The sequence below is a fragment of the Dipodomys spectabilis genome, unplaced genomic scaffold (assembly GCF_019054845.1).
Source record: "Dipodomys spectabilis isolate Male_0828 unplaced genomic scaffold, ASM1905484v1 ptg000034l, whole genome shotgun sequence".
Classification (NCBI taxonomy): Eukaryota; Metazoa; Chordata; class Mammalia; order Rodentia; family Heteromyidae; genus Dipodomys; species Dipodomys spectabilis.
The window spans coordinates 8,722,433-8,728,970 of record NW_024870711.1 but is presented as its reverse complement, the minus strand read 5'-3'; positions in this window follow the sequence as shown (position 1 = coordinate 8,728,970).

Below are 6,538 nucleotides of genomic sequence, written 5' to 3'. Positions count from 1 at the left end.
CAGTGCGCAAGCGCAGGGAACGCGCGCTGGAGAGGCGTCCGGCCGAGACAATCTGCGCACGCGCGGGTTTTGATCTAGCCGGGTGGGAACACAGAGAGCCCGGCGAGACGTCACTCATGGGCAGGGGAGGCGGGCCTTCCGAGGATCCCATTCCTTGATTGGCTGGGTCGGGCTGCGGACCGAGAGAATCGAGCGGATCTGGAATAGTGGGTCTGCCAGATTCCAGGGATCCGGCTTCGAGTCGCCAGCGCCTGCTGCGTGGTATTTTCTTAATCCCCCTAGCCCCCCTGGAACTCCGGAGCCCACCCTGAGGTCATCCCCGGCCTCCCCTCGCGCTGCACCAGGTCAGCAGGACCTAGGCTGGCGCTACGGCGCCCTCTGCTGGCACCACGCGGTCGCAAGCCCAGAAGGGACTTGGGGATTCGATGCCGACTCCTCGCACAAACAGCTACGGATTGATTCCATATGAAACGACAATTCGGACGAGATCGCTAGCATAGTAGGTAGGGCCCGTACTTCCTTCTGTCCAGTTTCCTCTTTGAACTTTTTAGTTCCCACATCCCCTGTTCAGTGATCACTGGGATCTCCCGGTCCGTTTTCTATGTACATCCCTTCTTTAGAGGTCTGTGGCTCCAGGTTACCTAGCAGCAGGTTCTTCCCCAAGGAACCTGACATACATTTGCCCTGGCTTTAGTGATTGCACAGCCCAGAAAAATGAAGCTAAGACCCACGTGATTCAGAAGAGAAATGTGCCTGTCCTTGTACTGATCCCTAACAGCCTGTGTTTCTCTTTCCCAAAGCAGAGACTTACATTCATCTTATCCATTCTCTAGTTAAGACTTCCTTATTCGTCCTTTCAACCTTCATGCGAGTTGGAGATGGGAAAGGAGGTAGTACACAAAGATCTTAGCTGTAAAATGTCACCCTAGTTTTTTAGGAGTTTCTAATCCACTTGGGTGAGTGATATGTGGAGAACGCAAATAGTATAATTCTCTGGAAAGACTAAGTCAAAGCCTAACAAAATGAGCACTAAGAAATGGGTACTTGGGAGGGGTGTCAAGAGGAAGGGAGTAGTAAATGAACGGGGGAAATGAGTAGGATGCAAGCAAGAATGCACTATATAATGCTACAGAACCAAGAAAAGTAAGGGAAGAAGTGTGTGTAAGGGTGTGTGTGTGTGTAGATATTGAAGCGATGACAGATCAAGATGCATTATATACATAAATTGCTTTGTTAAATGGCAAAAATTCAATATATAACCTATCAATTAAGAAAAACAAGGGCAGGCTGGGAAGGTGGCTCAGTGGTAGAGCGCTTGCCTTGCATGTATGAGGCCCTGGGTTCGATTCCTCAGCACCACATAAGCAAAAAGAAAAAAGCCGGAAGTGGTGCTGTGGCTCAAGTGGTAGAGCGCTGTCCTTGAGCTGAAGAGCTGAGGGACAGCGCCCAGGCCCAGAGTTCAGGCCCCACGATCAGACCCCCCCCCCCCAAAAAAAAAAGCAAGGGAATGGGTAGGTGGGGAGGGGTGGGTGAGTATTGAAAGGGGTGACATTGATCAAGAGGCACTGTCTTCATAAACAGCTTTGTTGAATGACAACTCCTTTGTGCAACTACCTAAAGAAAATGTAATTCAAAAAAATTCCACAAGGTTGGCCATACTGAGTTAAGAACCTTCTGGTCATAATAATCAATTCCCATTATGAGAAATCAAAAGGTGGAGTGATCAGAAAAGACTCTGTAGAGACAGTGAGATGTGTTAGATCATAAAGAACAACCAGGCCTCCCATCAAGAGTGGGCACCATTGAGAGCACTGACCCAGAATAAAGGTGCACTTGGCATCCATGGAATGGAACAAAACAGACGGGCTCAATACTATTCACAAGCTCCCACAAAGGCTCATCTCTCCGTAGCTCATAAAAAGACCTGCTTGGTCCAGAAGAGCAAGGATCAGCTCTCCCTGTGTTCACCACTGTGTCATCAGAATATGAGAACATGGTCTTCATTCAGCATGCAATTCTGTATTGTCCCTATGTTTAGGGATCATCTTTTATTACTAACATTCTATATACTAGGCAAACTTAAAGATGAAACTTAAATGAACAATACTGTTAATGATAATAGCCTGGTAGTGACATTGTAGTATAGGTTTATAAGATGTTATCATTGGGGGAAATGGCGTAAAGTGATATGTAGGATCTCTTTGTACTATTTCTTACAACTTCTTACCTTTAATTATCTTAAAGTAAAAAGTCTAATAAAAAAAAAGACCTAGGAAGTGGTGCTGTGGCTCAAGTGGTAGAGCGTTCGCCCTGAGCTGAAGAGCGCAGGGACAGCGCCCAGGCCCAGAGTTCAAGCCCCACGACTGACAAAACAAAACAAAAGACCTAGCTGGGCGCCAGTGGTTCATGCCTGTAAGCATAACTACTCAGGAAGGTGAGATCGAAGGATTATGGTTCGAAGCCAGCCCAGGCAGGAAAGTCCATGAGATTTCAATTACTCATAGAAAAAGAGAGAAGTGGTGCTGTGGCTCTAGTTGTAGATTGCTAACTTTGAGCAAAAGGAGTCCAGGACAGCACTGAGGCCCAGAGTTCAAGCCCCAGAACCAGAAAAAGGAAGGAAGAAAGGGAGGGAGGAAGGGAGGGAGAGATGGGGGAGGGAAGGAGAGGAGGGGGGGGAGAGAGAGAGAGAGGAGAAAAAGACCTATTTCCTAGCATTTTGTTTCAGGTTTGTTTGGCTGGAACCAGAGCCATTGTTCAGCTTAAACAGTAGCTCAGATTAGGTGCTGGTAACTTCTACTCTCTGTTCCTTTTCTGGTCTGTGTCATTTCTTGCCTATCCTGATGTGCATCTGGTTGTCTGGCCACCATCTGTTTGGCATTTCTGTGACTGCCTGTAGTCTGGGAGGTCAAAGGTATGAACTGGCACTCCAACCAGAGCAGCCTTAGCTGTGCCCCCAGCTCCTACTGCTCCTCGAACATGACTTAATGATGGGCACTTGAGGTGGGTGCTTCATTTCCAAGGGTAAACTGTCCACACAGTTCAGCAGTTCATTTTTGTTTCATAGAGCTTTGTTTTTGGTGAGAAGTGTCTTAGAAGCTAAGGTAATGCGTTCGTTTTGCAGGCGATCAAACAGGCTGAGTGTTGAAGCAACTTGTCTGAGGCCACCCAGTTCATGAATAAGAGAACAGGAACCCAAGGCCTGATCAACCCCCTCTCCCGTGGGGACCTCAGCTTGACAATGGCTCCACTCAGTACACTGCTGTGGCCTTGGGGGCGCACTGACCTGTTTCCATGGAAACTCCCAGAGAGAAGGATGCTGATGCTGGTGACACGAGGTTTAAGCTTTTCATAGATTCAGGAACCCATAAACTCCTACAAAAGACAGAAGTGGGAACAATGAGAGGTCTTTAAAATGTCCCTGAAGGGGCTGGGAAGGTGGCTTTGTGGTAGAGCGCTTGCCTCAAGCACATGAGGTCCTGGGTTCCATTCTCAGCACCACATAAACAGAAAAAGCCACAAGTGGTGCTGTGGCTTGAGTGGTAGAGCACTCCTCCAGAGTTCGAGCCCCACGACTGAAAAAAAAAAAGGTAAAATGTCCCTGAAACTTCTCTGTGTGGAAGAATGGGAGCTCCAGGCATGTCCTAATATGCCCTGTCCACAGGGCATGTGTTGGGGGTGGGGATACAACTCTGGGTGTCTGTGGGTAAGGCCTCATGACATTTAGGGATATAACCATGAACTTCTCTTCTCACCAGAGAGCAGGTGGTGCCAGCTGAGGAGTAGAGGAATGTACTGGAATGAGAAGGAATAACGGGGAGCCCCAGGAGTAAGGCTGTGGGCCTCTTGCTTGCTGTGGAGCTGGGGCTTCTTTCTGGCTGTCAAGGTCAAGAAGACCTAGCCTGGAGCAGGGCGGCCTCTGTCACTGGTGTTTTCCTCAAGCCTCTGGAAGTGGGAAAACATGACGCTTGTTTTATTCAGTTCCTACACTTCTGAAGTGATCTAGAAGCAACTCCAATCCTCCCATGTGTTTCTAGAGTGCTCTTAAAAGTGTAAGTGGAGTATAAGTTACTCCACTGTCCTGCCCAATAAAGTGAGCCCAGGCATTTCACTGCGGTGTGCAAATCAGGCTTCAGACACACGGAGCCTCATTCACATGTGCGTGATTAGGATAAGCAAGGTTGTTTTCCCACAGCGCGCACTGTTGCCAAAGTCCTGCAACAGCATCTTGTAGAACTCCTGCGCCGGGCTCCTCACAATCACCACATACCCCTACTTTTTCTTTCTTTTCTTCCTTCCTACCTTCCTTCCTTTCTTCCTTCCTTCCCCTCCTTTCCTTCCTTCCTTCCTCTCTCTCTCTTTCTTTCTTTCTTTTCTTTGTCCATCATGGGGCTTGAACTCAGGGCCTAGGCTCTGTCTCTGAGCTCTTTTGCTCAAGGCTAGCACTCTACCACAGCAGCAATTCTGGTTTTCTGGTGGTTCATTAGAGGTAAGAGTCTCACAGACTTTGCAGCCTGTGCTGGTTTCGAACTGCAGTCTTAGATCTCAGCCTCCTAAGTAGCTAGAATTACAGGCATGAGCCACCAGTACCAAGCCCCTACTTTCTCTCTTGCTGGAACAACTCAGCTCACTCCAGGCCAGGGAGAAACAATCCAGACAACAAAAGGTACACACTGTCCCCTCTAGCCAGGCTATCCCATCTGGCTTCTGCTGGCTCCTGGTTCTTGCTTAGGGACTTACGGGACAGACAGACACATATGTGGAAATAAGCTTTTATTCAGATAGCAAAAGGTCGGGAACCAAACATGTTTTTTTAAAGCCTCGTTTGCACATTGTTGAAACCAGAAGCAGCCCAGATGTTCCTGGCCAGCCACACGGGTTTCTTCACTCCAAGGATGAGGACACATGACAGAACTGGTGGCCTCTGCCCTGTCCTGGTCCACACGTAGCACCCTAGAAATTTGCCCTTTGTAGGACAGAGAGGCCAAGTGTGGAGTTGGTCGCACTGCAGTGTTGGGCAGGACAGGGGCTAGGTGCTCTCGTGCCCTCAGCTTTTAAGGCTCTAGAAAGTAAAGTGCAGGTACAGTGCTGGTTACTTGGAATTTCAGCCCCACTGGGCGTCAGTCATTGGGGAAGGGGGATAAGTGCCAGATGCATATATCGAGGTGCTGTCAAGATTACTGGTAGGGCTAGGATCTGTAGTGCACACCTGTAATCCCAGCATGTGGGAGGTGGAGGTGCGAGGAGCTTGAGTTCCAGGCCAGCCTGGAAAACAGTGAGTTTCTGTCTCAAACAAACAACAACCAACAAAGTACTTTAGGTAGAGAAGGAGGTGGAGACAATAGCCAGGCTCAAAGAAAAGTGCTTCCTCCCCCCCTCCCATAGGGTCCTCCAGCCTCTTTTCTTTCTTTCTTTCTTTCTTTTTGTCAGTCATGGGGCTTGAACTCTGAGCCTGGGCGCTGTCCCTCAGCTCTTCAACTCAAGGCTAGCACTCTACCACTTGAGCCACAGCGCCACCTCTGGTTTTCTGAGTGGTTAACTAGAGATGAGAGTTTCACGGCTTTCCTGCCCAGGCTGGCTTTGAACTGTGATCCTCAGATCTCAGCCTCCTGCGTAGCTAGGATTACAAGTGTGAGCCACCAGCACCAGGCTCAGCTTCTTTGCTTGAGAGGCAAAAATAGGAATGTCTCCCAGGAGGCCCTGAAGTCTGGAACGCTGCTCTGGGGTCTGAAACGCAAGCAGCTCACAGAACAAAGGCTGGGTGACCGGGCTCTCATGTAAATGTGCTCACATGTCCACCCCAGGGCACCTACCAAGCAAGACCCTCCTCATCTTCCTCGTTTTTTTGCCTGGAGCTGGCCAAGGGGCATGGGTGCACACCTGTGCCTCTGGGGAAACCGGGGTAGGGCAAACGCAGGGTAAAAATCACGTGCAGTTGCCCTGCTTTAAGGACCAACTTTGTCTCCATGGACAAAATGTGGAGATAAAGAGCGGATATGCCCAGCAGGTGTGGGCCTCGGCTCCCAGGCCGGTCACAGCAGCCCCCTGCCTGGCCCGCATGCGTGGTGCTGCTGAGAGGCGGGGGAGGAAGCCACGGAGATGCATTGCTGGGAAAGCACCTCAGTCTGGAGTGTGACCTGACAAGTCCTTCAACTCCATAGAAACTTACAGAGGGACGGAGACCCTTGCTTCATGTGGGACCGTGCCTGAGCCATGCGCCCTTTAGCCTCGGCCCATGGGGCAGGGGGGAGGCCTCTCCTTAGGACAGAGGCGGAGGAGGGAAGGCCATTCTGATATGAGCGGGGAAAGGCAGGTCTGTAGCTAGGTTCCCTACGTGTGGCAGGCGGGAGGCTGGGCACAATGAGGCGTCGGGCACTGCTGGAGTAAGTGGACAGGACGCTGGTCGGGCGCCGAGCCTGGCACTTGCAGCACAGAACCAGGGGCCTGCCTGCAGGCTGGCAGCACTCAACCCAACAGGGCGAGCCCTGAAGGAGAACTTCACTCAGGTGGAAGGGGACAGGTAGAAGGGGGGGGGCGGTAG